The sequence below is a fragment of the Mastigoproctus giganteus genome, chromosome 5, assembly GCF_048544385.1.
Source record: "Mastigoproctus giganteus isolate SK-2022 chromosome 5, ASM4854438v1, whole genome shotgun sequence".
NCBI lineage: Eukaryota > Metazoa > Arthropoda > Arachnida > Uropygi > Thelyphonidae > Mastigoproctus > Mastigoproctus giganteus.
This window is the reverse complement of record NC_143579.1, coordinates 168,018,008-168,035,209: the sequence shown is the minus strand read 5'-3', so window position 1 is coordinate 168,035,209 and position 17,202 is coordinate 168,018,008. Positions and strand designations below refer to the sequence as shown.

Below are 17,202 nucleotides of genomic sequence, written 5' to 3'. Positions count from 1 at the left end.
TTCTCTCCCTTTGCCAAGGTTAGGAAACTCAGTGGGAAGGCTCATCTCTGACCACTGTTACCTTTCGATCACAGGGTTTAAATTGACACGCAATCCATCAGATACACAGAGTAGTGGTCATCCTTAGGGCTACTAAAGGAAAGTAGCCTACAATGGCCTTCTGCAGTTCTTTAATAACTATTCGAAAATGCATCAAGTTCAGGATATGACAAAGTGCATTCACCATGAACTCACACACAGCAAAGTTGAGAGTGAGCGAACACGTTGTGTGAGGCGGCTCTGTGTTAAGAAACACAACTGATCTGTCTGTTTCCAATGTAGCTGGTCCGCTAAGAGCGGAGGAAACGTCAAAGTGAAATTCCGGAGAGATAGCAGGTAGGGTCAAGTAGCAGCCACATCTGATCAGGCTTTATTTTTGGGGTATGACTTCGCTGCCTTGTCGTCATCGGAACTGCGGGGAGGGAGGAAAACTCAGGTAACGCCCGCACTAGTGTATCCCTGTGCACCCTCTCTCTCTCCTTCTGTAGCACGCTCCTCATGCAATTACATTTTCCCCCGCGCTGCACGTAGTCTCTCCCCTCCAGCCACTTCCCCTGTCCAATCGGCAGGCTACTTTCACCTGAAGTGCCGAGGGCGGGATCTCTGGTATTTAAAGATGGAAAGGACCTTTGCGCGGGACATTTGGTGAATCTGTGACTTTCCTCCACTGTACGTTTGCATGTTGAGTGTAGTGGTGAACAGTGGACCCACCAGGGAATACCAGGGAAACAGGCACTGATTTGCTCAGGTAAGCTCTCTACCTGTTTGCTTAAAAGCGCATCTGTCGTTAAACCGTGATTTAATTACGATATTAGGCGTAAGAAAATCAGATATTGCAATTTATTTAGAAATATCAATGAAATGAGAAATGAAATATACAGTGATATTTATTTCAGAAAGTTTATTTTATGAATTCACATACAGCGATTCGAAATTTTAACAGCTGTATGGAGCATTTTCACAATAAACGAAATAATTATAATATAGGACAGTATTTTTATTTAATTTATTTTTTATATTCACTTACTATCATTTAAGTAGTGTGATATTGTGGCTTTATCAAAATCAGTTAAACTTTACCAGATATCGAACTATGCGTTTCTCAAGAATTTCCGCAGACGTGAAAGAAATGATCAATTGAATAAATACTGATGCTGAGCATTAATCGATTTACAAATTAAACCACACAAATAAAAAGTTATACGTAAAATTGCGTATTCTGATGTCTTCTAAATAAAAGTACAACCAGTTTAATAACAATTGTTCGTATCACTTGAAATATAGCTTTTTCTTTCTCTCAATAGTCTTATTTAAAACAACATATTTATTGAGAAAGTAAAAGAGGAAATGTAATGGAAAAGGACACTTGCGCAGAACATTTAATGAATCATTGACTTTCTTCCACTGTACGTTTGTATGTTGAGCGTGTTTCAAAAAGGCAGTTTCTTTTTATTAAAGAAATAGTTAGCTTCCACATACACCACACAGGGAATAAAAGCAAAGTGTTATAACATATATCAGTAAGAACCATTTTAATAACGTGTTTAACCTTATTTCATTTTTAATTCACCCTTATTTTATTTTCCGAAATAAGTATATTTAATTTCTTGATAATGAAATGCGATATATATATATATACATGTATTCATAAGTTTTTTCTCCAAATTCTCAACTTTTTAATTATACAAATTGACAAATTTAGCTTTTCCACGAACTAAGTTGCTAAAGCACATTATCAATATTGAAAGGAAAGATGATCAACTAAACTTTCGATCTACAATTTGTGTAGTCAAGTGATGAAAAATCACTGACATCGATGCCAAATCGCCAAATCAAAATCTTCACTTGTGTGGTAATCTCAAAAGCAAGTATTCAATATTCGGGTAAATCGAAATACATAGCTAATATTACATACCAATTAATAATATAAGGTTTATTATCCAAAAAATAAATCAGTCTTATACAATAAATCGTAAAGCAAAATCGTGTACTGTTATTTATATATACGGCCAGACCGATCAAAACTACAGTACAAGTCTGGGAGTATTAAGTCTTGGGAAACCTGGTGGAAAACCCAGCCCAAGACCAGTTGAAATATGCTACTTGTCGCAACAAGAATGTTCGCATAGCTTTTTGTTAGTTATATCATAATCAGTTGGCATCACGCAGTTATAACGTGTACTCTCATTTTTCGTTATAAAGCAGAGATCTGATATTTGCTTCACCCAATGTTACTGATGCAAGTGTTTTTGTTATAAATGTGTTGTAAATTTTATGTCATCCTTTATTTTAAAAATAATTTCAGCGAAAAGGAAGTATTTTATCAAACTCATTGACAAATACGATTTATTTCGCTGAAACCAAATAAATGTAAACAGCATTTAAACGTTAAACACTATCAATCTAAGAGGATCTTTGGCGTAATGAAAAACAGCCTCCATTTGGCGCGTTTGAAATCAGTTTTTAAACATTTTTCCTGATGCAGAAGACCCCCCTTTCCGGTTTGAATTGCTTGGGTCACGAAGCCTTACTGAATTGACAAAATGGGTCTCATTCGCAACAAGGTTGGTAACCTCTGAGCTAACTACAATCTAAACTGGAAAGGCCTTTAAGAAATTCTTCAAGTCGTTGATGGAATTTGACCTAGACCTTCCCGAACCAGCGACGAGTGGTAAAATCACTCTATTGTCACGGTGGTACGTCACACCAGTAAATTATAGCTGTACTAGCAAATCACATCTGTTAAAATATTTATTAATTTGGCAGAAAATAGTAATATGTACTGAGAAATGTAGTTCCAACAAAATATAAATTTTTTGATTCCCTCTATTTCAATTAGCATAATTCATGATTTAATAGACTTTTGTCTCGATTCAAAATGCTATATCACATAACATTTTTAATCAAGAAAAAAAAACACCGAGGCACACACAAACACAAACACAGTATATGATTAGAAAATGTGGTATAAACAGGATAAATGTTATTCCCGCTTAGACAGCAGATGCGATTATATATATAGCTTGGAAAACTAAAATGTTTCTCCGAACTTGTATAATTTTCTACTGAAAGATATTGTGTACTTAAGAAGAATAAGCATTATTTGTTATTCCTGTCAGTTTCTCTAGAAAGGACCTTGAAACGCAAGGAAATGAGCTTCTTCTCAGCCAACTTTTCCCTTGAAGTGTGTCACTGACCAAACCACTTTCACTTTTCTTAAGAAGGAAGTTCTAACAGCCGGTGCACTGCGGAGAAATTACCTATCACGTTACATCATGGAAAGTTGCGTGCTGCACGTTCTTCTCTGTCTTTTTTTCTTTAATATATTTTTTTTCTTTATTAAAAGAATTACTACAAGAAACAACTGGCTGTAAATAACCAAGGAACAGTTCTGGTCTTAAGATAAGGTTTATCTAGATAAGGATTATTATTAATGAAATAAATTTTATTATTGCTGACTGGATCTGTACTTACTAATCATAATTCTCTACCGGTAATACCAGTTAAAAATATCTGGACTAATGAAATTAATCGATAGGACCTACAGTGAGCTCCGAGAAATGGAAAGGTATGCCAATAAAGGAGTCAGTTGTCTCAATGCCTATTACGGGTCTTTTGAATTATGACTGTTGCGTATGTTTATTTCACCCGGTCATAAAATTTGACTGTATTTATGAAACAAAATAATTAAATGCTCAAAATTTAGTAGCTCTATTGCATTTGTTCTACATATTAAATAGAAAGTATTCGCATCTAAACACGTTTGATGTTACTTGGCATAAAACGGTATTTAATTTTAAATATACGTAACAGAGTCATAATTCAAAAGAACCATCACAGGCACAATCGATGGAGTTGTGTTATTTGAGCTCTATTCGCAATTGCAATTTCAGAACCACAATTCGATATAAAAATTCGAAAAAAAAGAAATTCGGTGGTACCGAAAAAATTACAAACACGCCTATGGAACACGGATATAAAACTGGTAAGCGAGTATGGGCCAAGTAATCTCTTCGAAATATAAATTTAAAGTGAATAATGAAGGATGTCTTGTATGAGTTATTCAGATATTTATACAAAATACCTCCATCATTCAGAGAAATAGCAAGTGATGTACGACCAAACTGTCTCCAGAGTCACACTTAGATGTGTACTGCAAATGTGGAGCTACTGCACTCAGAGAACTACTATCCTCATCTAAAACTATTCTACAGCTAAACGGTACGATAAATTCCGTGACATCCCATGTGACCTTGTTCTTTAGTATTTGGAAAAATCCTATATCTTAAGTGCAAAGCTCTAATTCCTGAAAACTAAGCTGGCAATACCATTTATAAATTAAGATAAGGAAATAATCCTTATTGGTCATTAGCAGATTTTCCATCATTCTAAAGGTTCGTCATCCGGTTTTGCATGAAATTAAAACATGCGATTCACACGGTATATGAGATTACCAGACAGTGACGATGAACGCTAGTTTGTGAAGTAAATTGCAAAGAAAGGGGAAAAGAAATTAAGAACAAAATACGCGCTAGAAAAATTTATAGAATTGCAGACAGTAAAAGCGCTGTATAAAAATTTATAAGATTAGGAAAAAGAAAGAAAGATTTATTTTTAGTGGTATAGGAGCTCTACTTGTTAGTAAAGTAATTATAAACTACCATCCTCCTCGCACCAGGTGGCAAAGGCCTGACCTCGAATCCCGCCAAAGACTCGAGGGATTTTTAAGGATTGATTCACAACCTGGCTGAGTTAGTCAGTATAAGGCGAGGGTTGCATGGTTTCCTCTCAGAAACTCGACTTTTTTGTCCAGCAGCCAACCGAAGAATATACGCAATTACAGTTACGCGTCATACCCTTAGAGTCTTTGGCAGTAAAGCTCACCTAATAGATATCGGCCAAATAGTGGTATAGTTTAGAAATAACAGGTGACAGCTACTATGAAACAGAAATATAGAACCACCGCAAAAATAGCCCTTTCACACGGTAACTTCCATCCACTCCACGCTTCGCCATTCCACACGAGGTGTAATAAGAAACAATGGCTGACAGTGGCACCAGTCACTGTGGACAGTTTGAAAGTGTCCACTGTTTCCTAAAGCCATGCATGTAACGGTCTGAAAGGGTTGTTAACCTTCATCAGAGACGGTTATGGAATAAAACAAAGCGGACTCTGATAACTAGGTGCTGGTTTAAAGTCCTAACGTACAGTTAACACACTGAGTGACCCCTTCATTAAGTATTTACTCTTTTCATGAGATGGAACGTCCTTCAGTAAGAGCGTTAACATGTTCGTATCATTGGTTATAAACCATGCGGGCAGATACGTGGATGCTGTATGTGTGTAATTCAGGAAAAAAATGGGCAAGACGAAAGATTTAAGTGACTGAACGTGGCATGGTAGTCGGCGCTAGACGCACCGGTATGTGTATCTCTGAAACTACGCAAAAACCCAGCTAGGGTTTTTACGTAGAAGCCAACGGAGGCTGACAAGACTTGTGCAGCGTAATAGAAAGGTTTACCATCAGTCAAATAACAACCCAGAAAAACAGTGGTAATAAAGAGAGGTATTTCAGAATGCAAAAATCGTCGTACCTTGTCACGAATGGGACTTCGTAGCCAACGACTGAACCAGGTTCCATCCTATCAACAAAAATCAAGAAGGTGCGGATATAGTGGGCTCAGGAACACCAAGATTGCCCAGTGGAAGATTGAAAAAACGTAAAACGTTGCAACATCTCCGTTCCTGCTACTTCGCACTGATGGGAGGACCAGAATATGGCGAAAACCATAGTCATGGATTCATCCTCTCAGGTGTCAAAATTTAGGCCGATGGCCACGGTGTAATGGTTGGGGAATGTTTTCTTGGTACGTGCTGGGTTCGTTCATACCAGTGGCCCAAAGTTTGAATGCTACAGATTATCTAAAAATTGTTTCTGACCAGACCTTCATGTCTGCAGTATAATTATCTGCAAATGGATTCTTCCAACAGGATACTGCGCCACATCACACAGAACTGGTTCCAGGAACATAAGAGTGAATTCAGCCTATTGCGCAGGCCTCTCCAGTTAGCAGATCTCAATCCTGTGGGACGAAATTGAAAGGCTGTTCTGAGAGCTAAAGGAGGGGGGGAGGAGAAATCCTACCCATTATTAGAAATATGTACTTAATAAAGTGGCCACTTAGTGTAGCGTATGTTTATATTTTATATTAATTTACGGTATCGAACTAGTGCCACATAGTGATGTACATTATCTACTACGTTTGCTAAAAATATTCTATAGGCGAACCTTAAAAATCCGGAATTATCCAAAATTTCTGTAATTTTTGAGTATTCCTCCGAGAGTAATTGTCTGTACAATGGCAGAATGAAAATAGGCCATCGGACTTACACGAAAAAAAAAACCGCAAGTGCCGAATTTTTACACAATGCTCCATTAAAAAATTACACCAATTTATTTCTGTTTTACATGTTTTCTAGCCTATATGTGATTGCTAATACGTATTCCTTCATTTTGCGGGTATTCAATACTAATTCACAGTATATTAATTAATATTATAGCACGTATTTAGTGTTAAAGTCGATTTGAATTACTGAAATCACGCTGCACTATTTATACCTCATATGAAAAAAAATATATTGGACAATCGCAACATCCATACCAGAAGCAGAATTCGAACCCAAGACCTTTTATTTCTTAGGCAAGTACGTTGCCCACTGGAACCATGGCAGTATGGGCTAGCATTCTGGTTTAATGCTGGCGACTGTCGTTCTGCGGCGATTATATGGATCAAATACACTGTATTATCTAACTAAAAATAACAATTATCCCCAAATACTTTGGCTTGCGCTTCTTCAAATCTCCCGGATGCCGGATTTATGGGGTTGTACTGTATTTTGATAAAGGAATTTTTTAGATAGATAAAATGTATTTGAATATATATATGCAGATTATATAGATAATCTGCATATATATATATATTCTTATAAGATGTATTTGAATATATATATGCAGATTATATAGATTTAAAATAGATTTATATCGCTTTTCGAGGGGGCCGTAAGAGAGAGTGTTGGAAGGGATCTAACCCTTCTTTAATAAAAAAGGGGAAGGGAAGCAATACCGTAAATCATGACAACACAGACCTAAGTGACACATAAAATATTATTTCAAACTAAAAACTAAGCAAGACCGTAGAATTTGATCAGTTTGAAATCACCCAGTTACGCAGAGCGCGTGTGAACTTTGTAATAATAAAAATTAATAATTTTCTTGTAGTCTTAAGCTCAAAAACCCCTTTGACATTATGGCCATACCGGAATATAAGCAGAAAGTTCTTATTCATTTAAGTCTCCAGTAATTCACTCAGTAAGTAAAAAAGTTATTGAAGCTCTGTCTTGTGCCTTTGACTCTGCTATGCATCTTTTTCATTTACCTTACAAATTCGAATTCCTCGAGGATCCAGTCTGCGTCTACGCTTTATTATTTTTATCAGTGATCTTTCATACTGTAGGCTTTCACATTTTAAAACAAACTATTTAGCATATTCTGACGACCTTAAATTTTCTATTAAGGCATCACTTATACCCAAGATTATAGTGATTTCAAAGCACAAAAACATTATCCGAGTTTCAAAAATGTACTATTTAACTTTTCTACCAATGTGCTAACATGTCTTATGATTACTTACGCTGACTCCCGTAAAGAAACAGTCCAAATTTCTTATTTCATAAATCACGTGCAACCTCAACTTACACATAAAATATAACTTTCTCCAATTATCCACAATTGCTTCAACATTTATATGCTAACTTAGTTTTGCCTACACTAATTATACTTTTGGTCTATATAACAATATGTATGGGTATTATAATACCTATATATAGGTATATTACAATTTACCTGTGGTTTGATCTCCGGACCACAAAATTTCTAATGAAAGCTGATAACCATTACGAAAAAAATATTTAAAACAGTATTAATTACCTAACCTGAATGGCCACTTTATTATGTACATCTACCTAATCGCGAGTAGCTAACCCTTTAGCCCTCAGAACAGTCTGAAGTCGCTGTGCCATGAACTCAACGAGGAGTTGAATCGTGTTAAAGGGAGGCTGGTCCACGTTGACTCAACTGCTTCCCACAACTGCTGAAAATTGGATGGTCGTGGATCTCTAATCGGAAGAGCTCGTTCCACCTCATTACACAGTATCCAAATGGATTGAGATCTGGTAACTAATGAAATTGCTGGTTGAATTCACTTCCATGTTCTTATAACGAGTTCTGTGAAATTCTGGCCTTATAAGAATTTCATAAGCAGATGGATACACTGTAACCAGGAAGAGATGCGCCTAATCGAAAACAATTTCCAGATAAGCTGTGGTATAGAAACGTTGCTCCATTGTTATCAGATGGCCCAGTGTATATCACGAAAAAACTAACACGATTATACTGCCATCACCAGCCTGCACTGTTGACATCTGGCGGGATGGATCCACAGATTCATACTGTTTTCGCTAATTTTGGTTCTCACATCAACGTGAAATAGCAGGAATCGGGACTCGTAAGACAAGGCAAGGTAATGTTTTGCCAATCCTCTACTGTCTAGTGTTAGTATTCTGGAGCCCGCTTTACAGCGGGCTGCAGAACAACCAATGCCATACTTTCTTGTTTTAACCCGATTTGGTAATCTGCTGTAATACCCCATTCCTAACACGAAAGACGAATTTTGCGTTCTGAAATGCCTTTTTTGTTTACCATTATTGTATCAATTGTTATTTCACTGACTGTAGCCTTATCGTTACCTTGGACAAGTCTTGTAGACCGCCTTTGGCTTCGCGCATCAACGAGCTGTTTTCCCATTAGAAAACCGCCGCTGGCTAGATGTTATTTGGTTACTGGACCAATCTAGATACACTTAAGACATAGCCATACGTGAAAACCCCAGCAGGATTGCAGTTTCTGAGATACTCATCATGCCATGTTCAAAGTTACTTAAATCTTTTGCCCATTCTCGCACTGAATTGCACACATAGAGCATCCCAGCATATCTCTTCACCTGCTTTATATATTTCATAGTGCGAACACGTGATGCTATTATTGAAAAGGCGCTCCATTTCATGAAAAAAGTAGACGTACCTACAAAGCAACCACTGAGTATATCTTTAAATCAGACTACGAATTGGATGTATCTGCTAATGGATGTTTATCTGAATGTGCTAAGTCCAATAAATATTGTATTAAAATATTGCTAGTACGTATAATAATGATCGTTTTTAAGACTACTATTTTCATACGAAAAATAAAACGAACTTTCTTATGATAGTGTTTTTAAATTGTTCTGTTTGGTACTTTGCATTTTATACACTCATTACTGTATTTTTACATTGTAAATGAAACTGTAGCTCTGTACTGTATATTTGAAAAATAAATAAATTATATATAGAGATTTCATTATTCATTTCACAAAGCGCTAAATTCCTTTTGTGCATTCATTTTTCATGACATAAGCAAACAATAGGTATGAAGGAACTGAGAAAAATATAATAGCACATATGAAAGCTCCGCAAGAATATATAACTATTCTGCTTATATATGAGATCGGTTGGAACCAAATTTTCTCTTCTATATATCAATATGCAAAACAAAGTAAGTACACTTTATTATTATAAAACATGTTTTTTATATAAGTTGGAGACTAAGATTACATAAAAAAATAGCAGGGCACAAGAAGTGCAAACTAAAACTGGCATACAAATAATAAAATTCTTTGTCATGAAATTTAAAAATAATAATTAAGTAAAATAACTAAAAATTTAAATATGAACTACGACTTCCCTCACTGGATGTCGAATAAGCTTGTGTATTTAATTCGTCGCAAAAATTACCTCCAGTCCACAAAAGGTATTTTTAACTAAAAACTAACTGTAGCTACTTTTCCTTTTCTTCCCTTAGACGCGCCATGTTTAGAAAATTACTAAATCTGAATATTCTCATTATCTTCACTCAGTTGAAGCCGAACTTATTCGGAATTTTAATTCGAGACCCTTGTTGACCGTTCTATCTTAAACGACTATCGAGATCTAGAATTCCTATGTTAACTAATGATTCAAATATCTCTATCAACTGTCCTCTTGCCATTGCTAATATTTTTGCTACCCACTTTTCGAAACTTTGTTCTCACGAACAACAACGTTCTATTCCCTGTTATCCGTTTGAATATAAAATAGTAATGACAGTTTTGATAGATTAGTTCTCACTACTGATGACGTCCAGTCAGCCATTTCTCGGCTTAAAGACCACTTCTTCTGGTCCTGATACCCTCCCTGCTCTTTTCTTCAAGAAAAGTAGTTCGTCATTAGCTTCAGTTCTTACAAATCTCTTCAATTACTATATTCTTCATGGCTGTTACTCTTCAGCGTTCAAAGAGGCCTATATCATCCTGATTTATTAAAAAAACAAGGTGATGAAGCTAAGTCTAATAACTACCGACCGATTACTATACTGAATACAATGGCGAAAAATTTTGAACTCCTACTTTATAAATATCTTAGTTCCTACTTTCACCAATAATCATCAGTATGCTTTTCTTCCCAGGAATCAACTGTTTCAAATCGTGCCTTGTTCTCTCATTCCCTACAAACTAATTTGGACAGAGGAAATCAAATTGTTCGCTTTTCCTTGATATTTCACCATCATTTGACTCTGTTCACATCAATCTTCTGCTGTTCAAGCTTTCATATTATGGTCTACGATCTTTCTTGATTCACTTCTTAGAAATCGCAAACTATCCGTAATAATTGATGGTACTTCATCAACTCCGTTTACTGTTTCGCAAGGCTCACCATTGGGTCCACTCTTCTTTATTGTTTATACTAATGATCTGTCAACCTTATTTCAGTCCGTTAATGTTGAATGGAAACTCTATGCAGATGATATTAAACTTTATAAAGTTATTTGTTCTTCAACTGAGAAGTTGAAGAACTCACTCTGGTCAATAAAAATAACGTTTCTAAACCCGTTAAAATTTAAATTATGTCGCTTTCGCTCTAATCGTGTAGTTAAACCCTCTATCCTTACTGATTATTATATTGGAAATTCTCTGATTGCAAGTACTGATATGTTCAAGGATTTAAGTGTCCATTTCGATCTGACCTTCATCCCTTTTCCCACATTGATCACGTAATATCTCAGACTTCTAAACCTATTGGATTAATCAAGCCTTCTTCCTCTATTTTCAAGAGTGACAAAGTTATAATTCTTCTCTACAAGCAGCTTATACTTCCCATTTTTGATGATTGTGATATTATTTGGTCCCCACAACAAGAATATCTTTCTCACAGACTTGAGAGAATTCAAATTAATTCATTAAATTCTTATGCTATCGAAATCGCATTGCCTTTCACCGTCGAAATTATGGAGCTCTTTGTGGTCGCTTCAGAATCATTCCTCTTCACTTCAGAAGACAATTCCATTCCATGGATCTCTTTTTGTCTACAATATCATAAACTCTGTTATCGATTCTCCATCTCTTCACAAATACCTTTCACTGTACCCCGCTTGAATTCTCGTTATAAAATTAATTTCTCACTGCCTATTCCTCGTACTCATCACTTACTTGGTAGTCCTCTGTTTCATTTCCTTCAGGTATTGAATAATTACAATATTGATTTTACTTTTAATCCATCTATGTATAAGAATTTGCTCCTTACTCTGTTTTCTTAATCTAAATTTTGTATATATTTTAATGCTAGTTTTGTATTAATTATACTGTTTTGCATTTTCTATAATTCTTATCGTTCTCACCGTTATGTAGGATCTGTGCACCCTGTGTGTAAGAAGTCTGTATATATAAATAAATAAATAAAGCTGAATCCAACATAAAAAAATTAAACAATTTAAAAAGTGAATTTGAATTTTGAATTTAAATCCTTGAAATTCTTCACATGTGTGTAAAAGTTCAGAATCTATTTATTACTGACAATCTGAAAATCATAATGACCAGACTGCCTTTAAACGGTGTTTTGTCAATTTGGTCCTTTGGGGTTTTTGCGGCAGTGTAATAGAAAGATTACAATCACTGAAGATGTGGAGATAAAATATCAGTGAAAGCTATAATTTTTATTCCAAATATAAATAACGATAACCTGTGAAATATGCCACTAATATTATATTTGAATTTAAATTATTTTGGAAAGGTATCTAGAATTGGTTTAATGCGTTTATAACCATGAAATTGGTTTATAACCACGATAAGAGAATAATAAGGGGAGACTAAAATTTCAAAATAAATTTCAACCATAAATCGACGAATGAGCACCTAAAATAGATCTGAAAAACATTGTCGCCAGGATAATACATTAGAGGCCAGAATAAAAATATACCATTTGATCAAGGAAGTGTACCGTATTACAAGTATAAACCCCTGGTCGTACCAGAGACCACTACTCAACAACTATACTGGGACTGCGCCATAATAACGGACAAGACGATCCTGCACAACAGACTACACATAACCCTCATCCACAAGAAGGAAATGGCTATCTACCTGATCGATATAGCTGTGGTCAACATCAGCAACCTCCAGAAAACCTACGAGGAAAAGATTAGGTAGTACACAGACCTCAGACAGGAAGTCAAAGATATGTAGGATAAAACCGGCATGGTGCCAAAGAGCCTCAATAAGCACCTAGCAACAATAGCCCTCCCAGGAGAACACTTACATGGATTTCCAGAAAGTCGCGATCCTGAACACCTGTATGATAGATACACCTGTAAGAGAGTTCTTCGGCCAAGAGTAATAACAAAATAATAATAATAACCGGACACAACCAATCGACCACCCCATGCACTTGGTACCAGTACCCGTCAAGGGGCGCAAAAAATCCCCATAAAAAGGAGAAAAGGTTCTATAATAATAATACAATCTTTACAATAAATTTTTATTAATATCTTCCAAAGAATACTGTCCTCAATGACAAGTTTTGTTTTTTTGTACTTTTCCTTCATACAATTCCTAAAAAATAAAAACTAGGGGAAAGAAGTTACGAACAGCTGTACAAAAGTTATTAATAGCCGAATTATAATCACAGGCGTGTGATTCCTTAAATATAAGGTTACAACTTCAACCAATTATCAGTTATCTTTGGACTAATAATTTAAACTGTCTCGGAATAATTCAGTCTCATTTTAAAGTACAAATTCAGTAACATATTGTTTATAACAATAAATTGTCTCTCACTATCTTTATTTAGGATGATCACAGAAACAGTATTTGGGAGATTTCTTAAGTTATAGCAAAAACCTATTATTACTGCAATATTAATCTTCTTTAATCGGTGATATGATTTTAACAAATAGGTTCAACCTTACCTTTTGATCAGGTAGTAAAATCTTGTCTTAATGAAATAAATCTTCAGTTGTTTATATTGTTTTAGCCCACAAATTAAAGCTTAATTTAGTACAGAGTCTATATATGTACAAAATTTACTTCCCATAGTACAATAAATAAAATCTTGACTTTGTTCAGCCCTACAGAGATTCTGTAAATCTGTCGTTATATATTTTTTCTTGAAAACTGAAAAAATCAGCTGCTCATCTGTAAATAAGCTAATCTTATCTGTAAAGCTCCTTATTTTAACTGAACTCTAGAACGGTGGCAGTCTGGTTCATGGGTTTAAGATTCATTTTAGTAAACAAAAAACTGTAGAGAATATGCAATGTCTAGTCTCCGTTCACATTACTATGAAACGCTGCAATATCGAAAAAAAAATAACAATAAATAAGTAAATGTGTTTCGTGAATTCGCGCATGCGTGAGCTTGTTGTTTTTTGGTTTTTTATGCCTAAGTTACAGTGGCTCCTATACGCACGAATACTTACGAAGAAAGGCCGAGTCACAGAACGAAATCATTGTGATGTAGTTATTGACATAATATATCGCACATTTCCGTTATATACTTTTATTTATCCTGAAAAAATACGGAACATTGATTCCAACTTATCTTTCAAAGCAGCTATTGATGATCAAAATTTTGTTTACGTATCATTGTAATACGTAACCAAAGATTTAAAAGGTTTTCCATCATGTAAGGTATAAATATACAGTAATTGTCCCTAAAGATGTCTTGTAATTTGGCTTTAATCATGTCCATAAATGAAACGTTCTTTTCGTGGGTGATATACCCATCAAGAAATGTACTATAATAATAATTTGTATACCGTGATGTCTTGAAACCTTTTAAAATAACAAGACCAAAACCATTCTGAATAAATGACAAGACCAACTAAAATAACAAGACCAAAACCATTCTGTATGCGCAACTATTATGCGTACTCTTTTTTTCATTCTCGTCTGATTCTGCTGAATCATATAAGAACGACTGCAAAGAATTGACTAAATGTTATACTAAACTGTACGTGTATAACTATTATGCGTACTCGTCCTCCAGTCAATCTTGTCTGATTCTACTGAGGATCCGGTGTTTTCTGAGTGAGATATCACGCTGTGGCCGCATCACGCGCAGTACATCATGATGACGCTATTGACGTAAGGAGATGTGGGGAGTGATCATCTTTTCACTACACTAGGTGAATCTTAGTGCTCGTCAAGAATAAGTAGATGTCGGTTCGCAAAGCAAGGCCACTCCCCGCACGTTTTTTTAATGTGTCGGTACATATGACAGCGCAGCAAAAGAAGAAAAAGAAAGCAAAGAGAGAAAAGGCTTACATAAACATTTAGAGCAGTTTAAAGACATCAGTGGAACCGACAATAACCTGTTACTCCATGTCACATGCACAGACCGGCACATGAGAGAGAGAGAAAGAGAGAGAGAGCGTCTTTACAAGTTTAAAGACTGTCAAGGATCTAGTAATTGTATCTTTAGCGTTCCTCCGCTTACTATCAGTTTGGCATGGCTAGCTTTATTTTTTTATTTATTTGTTTTTTAGTTGAAGAGCATATTTTGTATTTTCAAACAAAGGAACAGAGAGTATGTATTATGTTGGTTGGTTGGTTTTAATTTTGCGTCGAGATAAGTAGAGCTATGACGGGTCAAAAAAAAAAAAAAAAATACTTGATAAGTTCCGTGCGTCTAGACGAGACTCGAATTCATTCTTTTCTTAATGAGGAAACAACAGTTATCATAACAACTGTGATAGCCACAAAGAGCATATATTATGAAAAATATAATGCATCTGTTGCAACTAGTTATTTACGATGAATCGTTCTTCATATAAAGAGATTATTCTATTATTATGATTACTACTACTCAGTTTGATTATTACATTTTCCCTCTGGAACAACGGTAATAATTCAGGAGGGATTACTGCCATATAAGAAATATTTTCAAACAAATCGTGTACACGTGCCATTATGGAATAAACAAAACAAGTGTAGTACATTAATATTAGGCCATACAATACAATGGAAAAACTCATTCTGCATCAGCAAAATAAAATAAAAAAACTCGGTTAATTAAAATAAAATAATAACAAAAATAACCACCTCGATCTATTATTATAATTAGCCAATGGCTTAAAATTAACCGTGCAATTCCGCCTGAACTTTGTCACGATGCCCATCTCAACTACCTTGGGAGGCAACTGATTCCAATGATCAAAACACGCTGCCCGAAATTGAAAGTGATAAAATCTAATTTCAGTGTTGAAAAAAACCCTCTAAGATCGGTAATACGATACATGTTATTTCTCTCGCACACCGACTACACGATAGAACACTATTCATATAACCATTAATGGCGAACAGTGTTCTACCAATATTAAAGAAATTTTAATACATGTGGCTGGTGTGAGACAGAAATAATACGTATGTAATCTTCAGTTGCATCCCAAAATTTTATTCGTGGCCCCTTATTTCACATACCAGCGCAAATATACCTTCCCGTTCATTTTGCTTTTCCTTTAATGACCTTAAACACACGTCAATCAGGCCGCCAGGCATGATACAATATTCCAAATGTGGTCAATCCATCCTTTTATGAAGAGGAATAATAGCATCTCCTTGCTAGCAAGAGTTCTATAGGTTGCAGATAGCCTAACACACCCTAAGCCTACCTGCCTGCTCACATTGCAAGAAAAACTTTTCTCATCCTAAGGCACCTTAATTCCTTTCCCTAAGTCTCTGCAAGTCATTCACAGATTTCTTTTCTTCAAATGCAAAACTTTACATTTAGCAGCATTAAACTTCAGTTGCTAACCTTCAAGCCCATATCTGCAACCGATCTTAGTCATTCAGAAGCAGTATAACCTGGTCCCAATAATACAATATTTGTTATTGTTGTTGTTATAGGGCTTATGATCGATTTGCCTGTTTGCTAAACGAAAAACCCCAGTTTCCAGGAAAGAAAACCATGATACCATCTCCTGAAACAGACTAACTCAGCCACGTTGTGAAAAACGCCGATAAAAATTCCTCGGGTCATTAACGGGATTCGAACCTTGGTCTTATTCTTGTTCGGTGTGAGGAGGACGGTGCTTATACCAATGGCGTTACTGCGAGAGCACTGATTATTTGCCATTCTACCTACTTTAAATTATCAGCAAACTTTGACAGCTATCCCTGTATATCATCATCAGGGTAACAAGAGAAGGCTGTCAAAGCGAAGAGGGGCCACCAACATTGCATGATGAGAGAATACGCTCGCCACGCAAATGAAGAATATCCATTAATTACTACTCTCAGTCAGCTGCTGATTCACTTAAAGGTCTTCCCAATAATCTCAACATGTCCCTGTTCGTACAGCAGCATCTCATGGGAGATCATATTAAAATGAAATATAATAAATGAAAATAATATACCGGTAATAAATTCCCCCAACGGTTTAACATCAGTCACGAAAGTACTATTTTAAAATTTAAATAAATACACAAAAATTGCAGATGAATTTTAAGTGCTCTAGAATTAGCGTTTCTCAGCCTCTGTGTCGCGAAATATTTTGATGAAACACAATAATTATATTAAAATAAACTAAAATATAATATGTGATAATGAAATGCTATTATTAATATATATTTTTTTCTAAACTATGTTTATATTTGGATATGGAAAATAGAGACGCCAAAAAAGAAGACTTTTATATATAAAAATACAACTTATAAAATGATGAATAGCTGCTTTTTTTTAAATAGTTTAATGAGTCGCG

The 17,202-nt window shown here is 35.3% G+C and overlaps 1 protein-coding gene across 1 annotated transcript in view; it reads left to right on the top strand.

Moving 5' to 3' along the window:
- Positions 1 to 724: 724 nt before the first annotated feature.
- LOC150085822 (uncharacterized) overlaps positions 725 to 17,202 on the top strand; it is a 145,118-nt gene continuing 128,640 nt past the window's right edge. The window contains exon 1 of the mRNA XM_090374706.1: positions 725 to 787. The gene's annotated coding sequence lies outside the window, so the exon portion shown is untranslated. The remainder of the gene's footprint in view (positions 788 to 17,202) is intronic.